Raw genomic sequence first — 15,533 nt, 5'->3', positions numbered from 1 at the left:
ATTTCCAGTATCATACCTTTTTGATCCATAACATTTAAACATTCTTCCACAGTTTGATTATTCATGTATGCCCTCATTTTTCAGATGTGAACTGATATTATTCTTTTTATGTGCAACTGTGTATTATTTATTCTTAGCATAAAGATTTTATAAACATCAGACTAGTAGGACAGCTTCTTAATGTAGGCGGCATACGTAATTTTGCCTCCGAGCTATATGTTTTTTCCTGTTTCAAGTATATTGTATATATACATAACTGTATAAAAGGATCTTTCATTTTTTATTTTAAGTATTTAACCTCTTTTATGTTCTGTGATACAGTTTAGTGGAAAATTATTCTGGCAGTTACGCATGCTTCATTGAACGCTTTTTTCCTTAATGGTTGATGTTTGCTAGGTCACTGGAACAAACTCAAATAATTTAATAATACCATATTATAATTTATAAAAAAAAGAATGAAAAACTGGTGAAAATCAGATATGTTTATGTGAATTCATGGATACAGTATAGTAGTCCATTCGGCTTTAATCCTAACCCAACCATTTCTGGGAACCACATAGATGCCTGAGGTGAGAACACCCCTTTAAATATAAAGCAAAACGCTTGTCACAGTACCCTTATTCTTCCAATAGATGAAATGGGAATACCCCTATATTGTGAAAGAGAGCAAACGAAAGGCGAGTTGCCACTAAGAAATTAAAATTAGAAATCAGTGAATAAATTCAAGTGTATTTGATTTATATTTGAATGTTATTAAAAAAATGTTTTCATCAAAATGCAGATTTTTTTATAGTTTGCTTCTGCACAGAATCTACAAAATGAAGCCCGCTGACCCCCATTTTATTGAATCATGAAAGGCCATCAAAATGTAAAAAAACTCCAACTTTATACTTACTTGTAAAACCTCTTCATGTCACCCATCCGGTGCTCATCGCACTATGAGATCACCTATGGTTGCACTGAAATCCCATGTCATGCTGGGATAAGACTTATGGCTTTGATAAGGGCCCGCTATGCAAAATGTCACGGCATCATGGCATCACGGTATCACGGTAGTAAGTCGGAAGTTTCAGATCCAGAGTGAGTGGCCTGGAGATTTCAGCACATGTCAGTAATCTGAAGATGCAATGAGGACCAGCCGGGTGTGGAGTGGAGGGGCCAGAGAGGTGAGCAGTGGGGTGAATATAAGAACTTTTTTTTTAATTTTTACAGCTTATGTTTATTTGCTCTGTGGATTAAAGAGAACCCAGAGAATAATAAGGAACAATAAATTACCAGAGTGTCATAGTTCACTCCTGGCTCAGCTGCAGCTGAGCCTTTTTTTAGTTTCACCTCTGATACAGGTCCCGTTAGGGGTTAATCCTTCCTGCCTCGTTCTGGAGGTCAGGCTACTTTATCAGGGTACTGTTTCTCTGGGACTACGCCAGTGATATTTTTGCCTCTGCTGTGTTCTGCTCGTGAGTGACCTGTTGTCTGCCCTGCACCCTGCCTGACCTCCGCGTTCACCTGATCTGTTGTTAACCTCCTCTGTTCTCTGTTTCCGTCTTGTCAGTGTCTCTCCCGCTGTCTCCCTGTTCGTTCCTTATCTGTTTACCTTTATTTTGTCTTTTCTTCCCATTCTCCCTTGCTTCTGAGTTCTGATTTCCCGGCTACTGACTGTTTGCTTCCCTCTGACTACGTTTAGACTTTCCCCCTGTGTATTTACAAGACCTCATATTGTGACACGGCTTGCTGACGATTCTACTGCCATCTGGTGGGCTTGACTAGTATTACCTCTGCTAGGGAATTCTCTACTCATATGTTTTCTCCACTCTAACGCCCCCTAGTGGTTTACCAGCTAACTACCTTATCAGGTAGTTTCAGGAATCCTCTCTGTCCCACATTACTGCGCTGTACTGCTATTGTACATCTTAGAGTACAGCGTGACACAGAGAAGAACTTCTCCACAAATTGAATTTCCCTGAAAAATTTTTTTCCAAACAGGTGAATTCGAATTTTGCCTGATCTGATCATCTCTAAGTGAAATCAAGGAAACCTACTGTAAGAGTGGTAAAACTTTAGTGACTATCATTATACATAGTATTACTTAGGGTGGCTTTACATGCTGCGATATCCGGCCCGATATCGCTAGCATACGACCCACCCCCATCGTTTGTGCGAAACGGGCATATCGCTGCCCGTCGCGCACAAAATCTGGCACCCCCGTCACACATACTTACCTGCATAGTGACGTCGCTGTGACCGGCGTACCGCCTCCTTTCTAAGGGGGCGGTCCGTTCGGCGTCACAGCGACGTCACTAAGCGGCCGCCCAATGAAAGCAGAGGGGTGGAGATGAGCAGGACATAACATCCCGCTCACCTCCTTCCTTCCGCATTGTGGCCGGAGGCAGGTAAGGAGATGTTCCTCGTTCCTGCGGCGTCAGATGTAGTGATGTGCACTGCCGCAGGAACGAGGAACAACTTCGCCCCTGCGACAGCAGCGATAACTGGCAGCGGACCCCCATGTCAACGAGGAGCGATTTTGGACGATTTTGCCACGATCCAAAATTGCTCCTAGGAGTCACACGCTACGACATCGCTACAGCGGCCGGATGTGCGTCACATAATCCGTGACCCCAACGAGATCACTGTAGCGAAATCGTAGCGTGTAAAGCCTGCTTTACTAAATGTGCCCATTCCTGGAAATTAAGCATACAGCCAGAGGCTATTTTTCAGTCACTTTTGAAGTCCATTTACTGTTCGTTAAGGGAATTTTAATGCGACAGACACAGATTTAAAGCTCTGTGGGTGGCAGGTCTTTTTCAGATGCAAGATAAGGTGGTCTTGACAGGTTGGCATCATTTGCTTAACAACATTAACAAGCATAAAGCCAACGATGAGCAAGTGTGGAGATCAAACAGACTCAATAAAGTGTTGCCAAATGGTCCCTGTTGAGAACTTGAAACAGACAGCACATACAAGTAACCTCCATTGCCAGTTAAATGTCTGGATTTGTAGGGATGTGCAGATCTGTGGATTATTATTACTAATGTAATGGCTATGACTATGGGTATATACAGTAGAAATGAGCCAGTGGATCAGCTGCACGTTGATACTATTACAGGGTCAGACAGTGTAACTAGAGTAAATGTACAAGGAAATGTATTCCATTTTAGATTAAATAGATTTGAGCCTATAGAAGAGAAAAATATTGTTGGCTTTTGAAAAATATTGTACCTATATAAATTTATTTACTATTTGGCCTTATCTAGCTTTCTAGCAGTAAAAAGTGAGCAATAGCCTCTAATGATAATGACTAGAAATGAGCAAGCTTGAAGAAGTTTGGGTTTGCTTGGTTCAGCTGGACTTTAGGTGAAGTTAAAGTCGGGATCCGGACTTGACCTGAACCTCAATGGAAGTCAATAATTGGGCAGTTCATCTCTCCGCCCATATACATAAAGCCATAAATAAAGCACTTCCGAGGGAAGGAAGTGCACACACTACATCTGAAATTGTTTTACCCACAGTGAGAGTCATTCAGAGACTGCAAGCAGCTCATATTGGGCTGAGCACTGAGCGTACCCAAGCCCCCCAATGCTCAATCAGCACCCAAACTCTGAACTCGGACACGTATTTTTTTTAAAAGTTTGTGTTCGCTCTTCTCTAATAATGACCGTCACCTAACTAGAGATGAGGGAACCAGAAGTTCGGTGTTTGGTGTTCGTACTAAACACAAATTTTACAAAAAAAACAGAGTTCAGGTTTGGAGTGCAGGTGCTTTAAGTATGCAAACCATTCACGTGAACATTGCTTTCTCAGGTACGCTCAGTGCCTAGCCCAGTATGAGCCGCTTTCAGTGTTTGAACGGCTTGCACTGGGGGTAGCAAGTGCGTGATCAAATGTAGTGTGCACCAAACAAAAAAATGGAAAAACCCAACCCACCCTTTCCTGGAAGTGCTCTCTTTATGGCTGACTTTATGTGGACATAGACCTGAACTGCCCAATTCGTGACTTCCATTGGGATTCAGGTTAAGTCTGGGTCCCAAACCAAACTGGGTCCCAAACCACTCATCTCTAAACCTAACTTTGCAGATTCTGTCTTAGTTTATACAACAGAGCTGTATAGAAATGTATCTAATCCCATAGATTGTAAGCTTTCGAGCAGGGCCCTCATTCCTACTGTAGCTACTGAACTATGTGCTATTTTGTTTTGTTTTTGTCTGTACAAGCCCCCACCTGATTGTAAAGTGCTGCGGAATAAGTTGGTGCAATAAAATTTAACTTTATTATTATTATTATTATTATTATTATTATTATTATCTAAGGAATATAAACTTTTAATGTTGTAATAAGTACTCACTTAGGATGGGTACTGGTCACTTGAATGATGACAGTAAATGCTCCAATATACAGTTTCTCACAAAAGTGAGTACATCTCTCACAATTTTTTAATAACTTTTCATGGGAAAACACTGAAGATATGACACCTTAAAGTAGCCAGTGTACAGCTTGGATAACAGTGTAAATTTAGTGTGCCCCCTAAAGAATTCAACAGCCATAAATGTCAAAATTACTGGCAACAAAAGTTAGTACCACCCGTAAGTGAAAATGGAGAAATTGTGCCCAATTAGCCATTTTCTCTCCAAAGTGTATTTTGGCCTCATTGGTGTTACAAGATCTCAAATGTGAATGGGGAGCAGGTGTGTTATATTTGGTGTTATCACTCCCACACACTCATTCATACTGGCCTCTGGAAGTTCAACATGGCTCCTCATGACAAAGAATTCTTTGAGAATCTGAAAAAAAGATTTATTTCACTACATAATGATGGCCTAAACTATAAGAATATTTCCTACACCCTAAAACTGAGCTGCAGCATGGTGGCCAAAACCATACAGTGGTTTGATAAAAACAGTTTCCACTCAGAACAGGCCTCGCCATGGTCAACCAAAGAAGGTTGCTTATTCAAAATAGACATATGAGTGCTGCCAGCATTGCTGCAGATATTAAAATGAAAGGGAATCAGCCAGTGCTCATTTCATATGCTGCACACTGCATCAAATAGTTCTTCATGACTGTCATCCAAGAATGAAGCCTCTTCCAAAGATGATGCACAAGAAAGCCCATAGTTTTCTGAAGATAAGCAGAATAAGGACATGGATTCTGGGAACCAAGTCCTGTGGTTTGATGAGACTAAGATAAACCTATTTGGTGCAGATGGGGACAAGCGTGTGTGGTGGCAACTAGTTGAGGAATACAAAGACAAGTGTGTCATGCCTACAGTCAAGCATGGTGGTGTGAGTGTCATTGTTCGGGGTTTTATGAGTGCTGCTGGCTGTTGGGAGCTACAGTTCATTGGGAGAACCATGAATGCTAACATATAATGTGCAACAACCCCATATCATCAGGCTTCCTCCACCATACTTAACGGTTGCATCAATTTCTCAATCCATTAGCTCCTTTTTCCCTCGCTTCTTCCAAACCCATTTGCACCCATCAGAGCCTAATCTATTAATGTTTGTCTCATTGCTACAAATCCCGTTTCCAATCTTCTACTATAGACTTTTCGTACTTATTTTTGGTACCTGATATAGTTGGGGATTATTTGTACCAATAGTTGTAGTCTTTCATCTAACCATTGGCAAAGGCTTTTAAGGAGAGGACCAATATCCAATACATTATGTCTAAAGGGTTAGTTTTTGCTATGTTTTTTATTTTTTTATAGTGTTCACTGAAAGGGTTGACTAGCTTGGCAGTTTTATAGCTCGAGTTGTTCCGCATTAACAAATATATGTATTTTTGTTGTTTCTTTTTCTAAAAATAAACATATTTGTTGGTAAAATATTTTTTTCATTTTTTTCAGATTTTTTTTTTAAATTCACTTTTTTTAATCTTTTTTATTTAGTCCCTATATAGGACATTACCTTTTGTTAGTCTGATCGCAGGTATAATGTATTGCAATGCACCAGCATAGCAATATATTATACCTGTCAGTATTACACCGACAAATCGTTTCTTAAGGGGGCTTTACACGCTGCGATATCGCTAATGATTTATTGTCGGGGTCACTTCATTAGTGACGCACATCTGGCGTCCTTAGCAACATTGCAGCGTGTGACACGTACGAGCGATCTTAACCGATTGCAAAACAGGCAAACATCGCTGGTTTTGGAAAGGTCGTCCTAAAACTAAATATCGTTGCCTGTTTATTAGAGATGTTGTTCCTCGTTCCTGCGGCATCACACATCGCTGTGTGTCACACTGCAGGAGCGACGAACATCTCATTACCTCCATCCACCAGCAATGAGGAAGGAAGGAGGTGGGCAGCATGTTACGGCCGCTCATCTCCGCCCCCTCCTCTGCTATTTTACGGCTGCCGTGTGACGTCGCTGTGACACCGCACGACCAGCCCCCTTAGAAAGGAGGCGGATCGGCAGCAAGAGCAACGTCGATGACCAGGTATGTGCGTGTGCCGCTGCCGTAGCGATAATGTTCGCTACGACAGCAATCACACAATATCGCACGTACGACGGGGGTGGGTGCTATCGCGCTCGACATCACTAGCCGATGCTAGCGATGTCGCAACGTGTAAATCCCGCTTAAGACTATACTCTTGGCATGGTCTAAGAGGACATCGTAACCAGGTAACCTGGAGATCATCATTTGACCTTGGGTTTCCATGGCAATGATCAGGACCCAGTGATCACATCGTGGGGGTCCTGATTGGGTGGGAGAGAGAGCACACTCAGTTATACTATATATGTACATATGTGGCGCCCCAGGACCTGGTCGCCACAACAGCATTGCCCCTCCAAAGGGTTAATGCTGAGCCTGGAGGTAATTGGGGGAATCATTGGCCAGTAAGTTCAACATCCAACGCAGTTTCTCTCTCAGGCCAGCAGGGGGAGCTCTGAACCTGGAGTTCCAGGGAGCATTCCTTAAGTCTGACCTGAGGGAGGAGTTAGTGGTTAGTCTGTAGAGAGAAAGCAGAGGAAGCAGACACAGAGTGTGCTGTCTTGTGGAACCCCAGTCCCAGCCTGGAGCTGGGATAGCTTGGCCCAGTGAAGCAAGATTTACAGAGAGGCACAGAAGAGACTCAGACATCGGAGTCTGTGGTTGCCAGGGTATAAAATCCTTCCCTGGTGGCCGCATCTGGAGGGCAGGAGAGCTGCAAGCCCCCTGGCCCATCAGCAATTTGAAGGTAGCTGCAGCTGCATTCCAAGGGCCTGGTGTGGACTCCAGCAGAGAAGCACCCGAGAGGGCCTGCGCAGCCTACCACACAGAAAAAGGGATGAACCACCGGTCCCAGCAGCAAGAGGGCCATTGCTAAATTCAGAGTGCAGGGTCCTGTAGAAGAAAAGAAAGATCAGGGAGTAGGCCTCATACTCAACTGGCCAAAGAGATCACCCCCAGGCACTTCCAGGCCGGCCGGATCATCTTTACCACCTGTGACGGTCTCCCTGGACTAAACTGTTGCCAAGTAAAAGAGGAGAAGGTAAAGAGACTACTGTTTGTGCCTGTTTCTTTCACTGCCTGTCTGCCCTGCACCGTATTATTCACACAACATCACACCATAGACTCTCACGAGCACCAACTGTTGCCCCGGGGTACCGCTCCACCTGTGGGGAGCAGGACCATCCAAGCTGCCATTCCATCAGCCCCGGAGGCCCCATACAGCAGTGGCGGCTTAATAGCCGCAAACCACAGGTGGCGTCACGACAACCATAAACTTTATTCACCAGCCATATTTAATTGACACCCACCAGGGCCACGGAGCCGGGCCCCGCCACCACTGACGACCTCCGGACTAGTCCGGCCCGGCACCGGGTGTCCCATAGCCCTGGGGTGAGCGAGTCACATATACTTTAGACCTATATAAGCATACACTATACATATTGCACATAAATAAATATATATATATATATACAATACATACAGTATGTACAAACACATATATAAAGCATCTATACACAGGTACACAAGTTTTCAAGTTATACATACAGTATATTTACAAAATATATTGTATACATGCACACATATAGTGTACGTGTATATTAAAAAATATTATTGAGGACCACAAAAAAACTACATAGTGGGTGCAAAGCTTTTTGCGCACATACCTCTGGACCAATATGGTACATAAAGAAAAAATAAGCTGCACTCCAGGTCAAGATGCAATAAATAGAGGACTTGTTATTGGCCCATGTAGCTGTAGCTCAGAGTGCTGTTTATATACATACACAGTAACACATGTATTTTGTTTATAAAAATATTTACACAATATACTGCATATATGCACACAAAAAGTATGTGTACATTATATATATATATATATATATATATATATATACTAGCTGTAGTACTAGGGCGTTGCCCGGGATAGTAACTGTCTCTCTGTCTCTCTCCCAGTCTCTGTCTGTTTGTCGCTTTCTGTCTGTCTCTTTCCTTGTCTGTCTGTTTCTATCTCTCTGTATCAGTCTATCTGTCTCAATCTCTTTACCTGTCTGTCTGTCTCTGTCTCTTTGCTTGGCTGTCTCTTTGCTTGGCTGTCTCTTTGCTTGGCTGTCTCTTTCCCGGGCTGTCTCTTTCCCGGGCTGTCTCTTTCCCGGGCTGTCTCTTTCCAGGGCTGTCTCTTTCCCGGGCTGTCTCTTTCCCGGGCTGTCTCTTTCCCGGGCTGTCTATTTCCCGGGCTGTCTCTTTCCCGGGCGGTCTCTTTGGGCATCTGTCTCTTTGCCCAGCTGTCTCTTTGCCCGGCTGTCTTTTGGGCATCTGTCTCTTTGCCCGGCTGTCTCTTTTCAGGGCTGTCTCTTTCCCAGGCTGTCTCTTTGCCCGGCTGTCTTTTGGGCATCTGTCTCTTTGCCTGGCTGTCTCTTTGCCTGGCTGTCTCTTTCCAGGGCTGTCTCTTTCCAGGGCTGTCTCTTTCCAGGAATGTCTCTTTACCTGGTCTGTCTCTTTGCCCGTCTGTCCCTTTGCCCGTCTGTCTCTTTGCCCGTCTGTCTCTTTGCCCGTCTATCTCTTTGCCCAGCTTTCTCTTTGTCCGGCTGTCTCTTTCTCCGGATGTCTCTTTTGCCGGCTGTCTGTTTCCTAGTCTGTCTCTCTATGTCTGTCTGTCTTTTTCTGTCTCTATCTATCAGTCTATCCTATCTCATACTAACAGTTTATTTTCCTATAGCAACCACTGACAGTTGCTATTTATAGCCTACTATAGCTCCCAGCTACATTCAGTTTAATGGCTGTAGTATTTTGTAACGTAACTGGAAAGCACGGGGTTAAATTTTCCCACCCAAACATAGTCTATGATGTTCCCTGAGTCACATGGAGTGTCTGTGCAAAATTTTGTGATTGTAAATGCGACGGTGCGGATTCCTTTAGCGGACATACACACATACACATATACAATGAGCTATATTTTATATATATATATATATATATATATATATATATATATATATATATATATATATATATATATATACTGTATATATAATTTACAGCATATACACAGACAAACTATGTACTGTGTTTATATATAAAATACACAGTATGTACATCCATATATACACAATCATTCTATACAGTGTATATATGTAAAGAATACTGTAAGACACTTCAAGACAAAACAAAAAAAAAAAGAGATTTTAGCTCACCCTAATGTTCCATTTCCACTGGATTCAATTAAAGCAGGGCTGTGCACGGATGCCAGGACATCGGGGATCCACGGTGCAGTCACAAGTATAAACAAAGGATATCCAGCAACTCATCCGGTATTTTTCTTTAAAATTCGTAGAAATGTATTGAAACTTCATTGAAAATAGCAAGGGGTATAAAATCAAGCAGTCCATGGTTCACTCGCTTGCGCGTTTCAGACTGGAAAGTCCTTGCTCATAGCATGTAACAATCAGAAAGGGAAACCCTTTCTAATGCTAATGAACAGGAAATCCCCATCTGGAAATGTCATTAGAAGATATTTACAACATCACCCTGAAGAGAAGACATAAATGATTCTGCAGACTGCTATCCAGGCTCAATAATAGAGCAACGTCACATCCATCACACCTGTATGACCCGCTGCCTCTGGGATGAAAAAGGTCATTTTTTCCTGGGTGCAGAAATTCAGTACGGTGCCGGAACCATCCTAACATTATTAGCCTGCAGATTAACCTTATATTTACATGTTAATAGTGTTTTCCAACCTTACAAATTTTCATTAAGAAATACATGTGAAAAACTGTATATGTAAACCATACACTTTCAGCATTGCTTTTGTGACACTGGAGCTTGTTGATAAGAACAATCATTATTTTATTGCTCTAATTTATCAAAATGTTCCTACCAGTTATGCACCCGAAAACTGCGCAAAAACGCCGCGAAAAATGCACTGTGTGAACTTACCCTTATTGTCTATAGCTCCTTTGTAGACCTATTTGCCTTCATGGTTACAGACTGCAATGAAGCCCTGATTTATGTATTTCACCCTTCCATTTGCTTCCTTTGCCACCATTTGTAGGTCAAGAACCCAGCGGGTAAAGGAGGACGACAGTAACACAAGGCTACCAGATCAAACAACTCACAAATTCTATATGGAAGAGTTGTAGACAGCAAATATTTGGATATTTTTAAGCAAGGACATTTGCAATGTTTTTGGTTCTTTTTCATGGACAAGTATTAAAGCACTAAAGCGGGCTTTACACGCTACGACATCGCTCAAGTGATCTCGTTGGGGGTCACAGAATTTGTGACGCACATCCGGTCGCTGTAGCGATGCCGTTGCATGTGACACCTTTGAGCGATTTTGCATCGTCGCAAAAACGTGCAAAATCGCTCATCGGTGACATGGGGGTCCATTCTCAAATATCGTTACTGCAGCAGTAACGAAGTTGTTCCTCGTTCCTGCGGCAGCAGACATCGCTCCGTGTAACACTGCAGGAACGAGGAAGCTCTCCTTACCTGCCTCCTGGCCACAATGCGGAAGGAAGGAGGTGGGCGGGATGTTTGTCCCGCTCATCTCCGCCCCTCCGTTTCTATTGGGTGGCGGTTCATTGACGCTGCTGTTACGTCGCTGTGATGCTGAACGAACCGCCCCCCTTAGAAAGGAGGCGGTTCGCCGGTCACAGCGACGTCGCAGGGAAGGTAAGTCCGTGTGATAGGTCCAGCCGATGTTGTGCGACACGGGCAGAGATTTGCCCGTGTTGCACAACCGATGGGGGCGGGTACACACGCTGGCGATATCGGTACCGATATCGCAGTGTGTAAAGCGACCTTAAGAACATGTTTGCAAAAGTGTACATAGCCTTTTACTAACGACAAACTATATGATATTTGAGGCTTTCCTCAATCATAGAAACTTTTTTCTATATGATACAACTCTGCAGATCCTGAGGAGGGAGAGGCAACAGTGAGAGACAATCTGACGACTTATGGGGAAGTCAGGTTATTGCTGTTCTTGTTTTCGGAATTATTCAATGCATGAAACTTAAATGGAACCTGTCAGGTGCAATATGCAGTGAGAACCACGAGCAGTTCTGCATATTGCTAATCCCTGCCTGACCATCCCTGTATACACTAGCATTGATAAAGGGATTTTTAGAAAAAGTATTTCTAAAGATCTTTTATCATATGCTATAGAGTGCAGGGACTAGTGGCAATGGCATGAGTTTCTGCCCTCATTCTGTCCTCTTAGCATGTTAGCACACCCACAGGGGCGTGCTAACATCTTATTCAATGCCCGCTACCTAGTGTCATCGGAGGTGATGTGTGTACCTGTGTCCGCTGTCATCGTTTCAGAAGGTGGGCAGTGAGCATGATCAGAAGTCCCTGCACTTCTAGTCATGCGCCGCACTAGACCTCTCTGAGGCCAGAACCAGTACACCCGACTTCATAGTGCGCATGGCTAGAAGTGCTGGGACTTCTGATCATGCTCACTGCACGGCTTCTGAAGAGATGACAACGGACACAGGTAAATGCATCACCACCGATGACACTAGGCAGTGGGCATTGAATAGCATGTTAGTACACCCCTGTGGGCGTGCTAACATGCTAAGAGGCCGGAATGAGAGCAGGAACTAATGCCCTTGCGACTAGTCCCTCCTGCACTCATTAGCATATCATAAACGATCTTTAGAAATACTTTTTCTAAAGATCTGTTTATTTATGCTAGTGTATACAGGGACGGTTAGGCAGGGATTAGGAATATGCACCCAGAACTGCTTGTCGTTATGGGTGCATATTGCACCTGACAGGTGACCCAATATGAAACTTCATTATAGTGCAGTTTTACCATAAAAATAAATATCATAAAAAAATCTTTTATTTTGCTTTTCTGTATATTTTTCCACGAGAACACAAAAAACAAACAGCTTTAAAAAGGAATAAAATTGAAACTCCAAGTATCCAAAAAATTTCCTAAGATAAAGAAGGGAATTTTGTTACTTACCGTAAATTCCTTTTCTTCTAGCTCTTATTGGGAGACCCAGACGATTGGGTATAGCTACTGCCCTCCGGAGGCCACACAAAGCACTACACCAAAAAGTGCAAGGCCCCTCCCCTTCTGGCTATACCCCCCCGTGGTATCACGGGTTCTCCAGTTTTAGTGCCAAAGCAAGAAGGAGGAAGCCAATAACTGGTTTAAACAAATTAACTCCGAATAACGTCGGAGAACTGAAAAACCGTTCAACATGAACAACATGTGTACCCGCAAACAACAAAAAAATCCCGAAGGACAACAGGGCGGGTGCTGGGTCTCCCAATAAGAGCTAGAAGAAAAGGAATTTACGGTAAGTAACAAAATTCCCTTCTTCTTCAGCGCTCTATTGGGAGACCCAGACGATTGGGACGTCCAAAAGCTGTCCCTGGGTGGGTAAAGAGATACCTCATGTTAGAGCTGCAAAACAGCCCTCCCCTACGGGGATGTCACTGCCGCCTGCAGGACTCTTCTACCTAAGCTGGCATCCGCCGAAGCATAGGTATGCACCTGATAATGTTTGGTGAAAGTGTGCAGACTCGACCAGGTAGCTGCCTGGCACACCTGTTGAGCCGAAGCCTGGTGTCGCAAAGCCCAGGACGCACCCACAGCTCTGGTTGAGTGGGCCTTCAGCCCTGAAGGAACCGGAAGCCCAGCAGAACGGTAGGCTTCCAGAATTGGTTCTTTGATCCATCGAGCCAGGGTGGCTTTAGAAGCCTGCGACCCCTTGCGCTGGCCAGCGACAAGGACAAAAAGTGCATCTGAACGGCGGATAGGCGCCGTGCGAGAAATATAGATTCTGAGTGCTCTCACCAGATCTAGCAAACGTAAGTCTTTCTCATACCGGTGAACCGGCTGAGGACAAAAGGAAGGCAAGGATATATCCTGATTAAGATGAAACGAGGATACGACCTTAGGGAGAAACTCCGGAATGGGGCGCAGCACTACCTTGTCCTGGTGGAACACCAGGAAGGGAGCCTTGGATGACAGAGCAGCCAGCTCAGACACTCGCCTAAGCGATGTGATCGCAACAAGAAACGCCACTTTCTGTGACAGGCGAGAAAAGGAAACGTCCTTTAGAGGCTCGAAGGGCGGCTTTTGCAGAGCAACTAGTACTCTGTTCAGATCCCATGGATCTAACGGCCGCTTGTACGGGGGCACAATATGACAGACCCCCTGTAGGAACGTGCGCACCTTAGGAAGACGTGCTAGACGCTTCTGAAAAAACACAGATAGTGCCGAGACTTGCCCTTTAAGGGAGCTGAGCGACAAGCCCTTTTCCAACCCCGATTGCAGGAAGGAAAGAAAGGTGGGCAATGCAAATGGCCAAGGGGATACTCTCTGTAGAGTCTCCAGCGTAGCATGTAGACTGAGTTGGCATGCCTCTTGAGAGGGTGCCTTGACAAGTAGATCGTCTAGGTAAGGGATCACCGAGTGTCCCTGAGAGTGCAAGACTGCTACCACCGCCGCCATGACCTTGGTGAAGACCCGGGGGGCTGTCGCCAGACCGAATGGCAGAGCTACGAACTGAAGATGGTCGTTTCCTATCACAAAACGTAGAAAACGTTGATGTTCTGTAGCAATTGGCACGTGGAGATAAGCATCTTTGATGTCTATTGAGGCAAGGAAGTCTCCTTGAGACATTGAGGCAACGACAGAGCGGAGGGTTTCCATCCGGAACCGTCTGGCGTGCACATGTTTGTTGAGCAGCTTTAGATCCAGAACAGGACGGAACGAGCCGTCCTTTTTTTGGAACCACAAAGAGATTGGAGTAAAACCCTCGCCCTTGTTCCTGAGGCGGTACAGGAACCACTACTCCTTCCGCTCTTAGGGAGTCCACCGCCTGCAGCAGGGCATCTGCTCGGTCTGGATGTGGGGAGGTTCTGAAGAACCGATCTGGAGGACGAGAACTGAACTCGATTCTGTACCCGCGAGACAAAATGTTTGTCACCCACCGGTCTTTGACCTGTGACATCCAAATGTCGGAAAAGCGGGAGAGCCTGCCCCCGACCGGAGATGCGGAGGGGGGGGGCTGGAAGTCATGAGGTAGCCGCTTTGGAAGCGGTTCCTCCATTTGCTTTCTTGGGGCGTGCGTGAGCCCGCCAGGAATCTGAGACTCTTTGCGTCCTCTGAGTCCCTTTGGACGAGGAGAATTGTGTCTTGCCCGAACCTCGAAAGGACTGAAACCTCTGCTGCCATTTTTTCTGCTGAGGTTTGCTTGATCTGGGCTGGGGTAAGGAAGAGTCTTTACCCTTGGACTGTTTAATGATGTCAGCCAATGGCTCGCCAAACAGTCTATCTCTAGATAAAGGCAAGCTGGTTAAACATTTTTTGGAACCAGCATCTGCTTTCCAGTCCTTTAACCACAAGGCTCTGCGCAAAACTACCGAATTGGCGGACGCCATTGAGGTGCGGCTGGTAGATTCTAGGACCGCATTGATAGCGTAAGACGCAAACGCAGACATCTGCGAGGTAAGGGACGCCACTTGCGGCACCGCTGGATGTATGACAGCATCCACTTTTGCTAAACCAGCTGAAATAGCTTGGAGTGCCCATATGGCTGCGAATGCTGGAGCAAACGACGCGCCGATAGCTTCATAGACAGATTTTAACCAAAGGTCCATCTGTCTGACATTGGCATCCTTAAGTGAAGCGCCATCCTCCACTGCAACTATGGATCTAGCTGCAAGTTTGGAAATCGGGGGGTCTACTTTTGGACACTGGGTCCAGCGCTTGACCACATCAGGGGGGAAAGGAAAACGTGTATCCTTAGAACGTTTAGAGAAACGCCTTTCTGGATGAGCGTCGTGTTTCTGGATTGACTCTCTGAAGTCAGAGTGATCCAAGAAAGCACTCAATTTACGCTTGGGATAGAGGAAACGAAACTTCTCCTGCTCTGCAGCTGCCTCCTCTGCAGAAGGAGCTGGGGGAGAAATATCCAACAGTCTATTGATGGCTGAGATAAGCTCGTTTACCATGGCGTCCCCATCCGGGGTATCCAGATTGAGAGGGGTTCCAGGATAAGACTCCTGATCACTCTCTTCAGACGCATCACAGGGCGACTGATTGCGCTGAGACCCTGAGCAGTGTGATG

The sequence above is a fragment of the Anomaloglossus baeobatrachus genome, chromosome 5, assembly GCF_048569485.1.
Source record: "Anomaloglossus baeobatrachus isolate aAnoBae1 chromosome 5, aAnoBae1.hap1, whole genome shotgun sequence".
In the NCBI taxonomy this organism is placed as follows: domain Eukaryota; kingdom Metazoa; phylum Chordata; class Amphibia; order Anura; family Aromobatidae; genus Anomaloglossus; species Anomaloglossus baeobatrachus.
The sequence above is the reverse complement of the archived record's forward strand: the minus strand, read 5'-3'. Positions refer to the sequence as shown.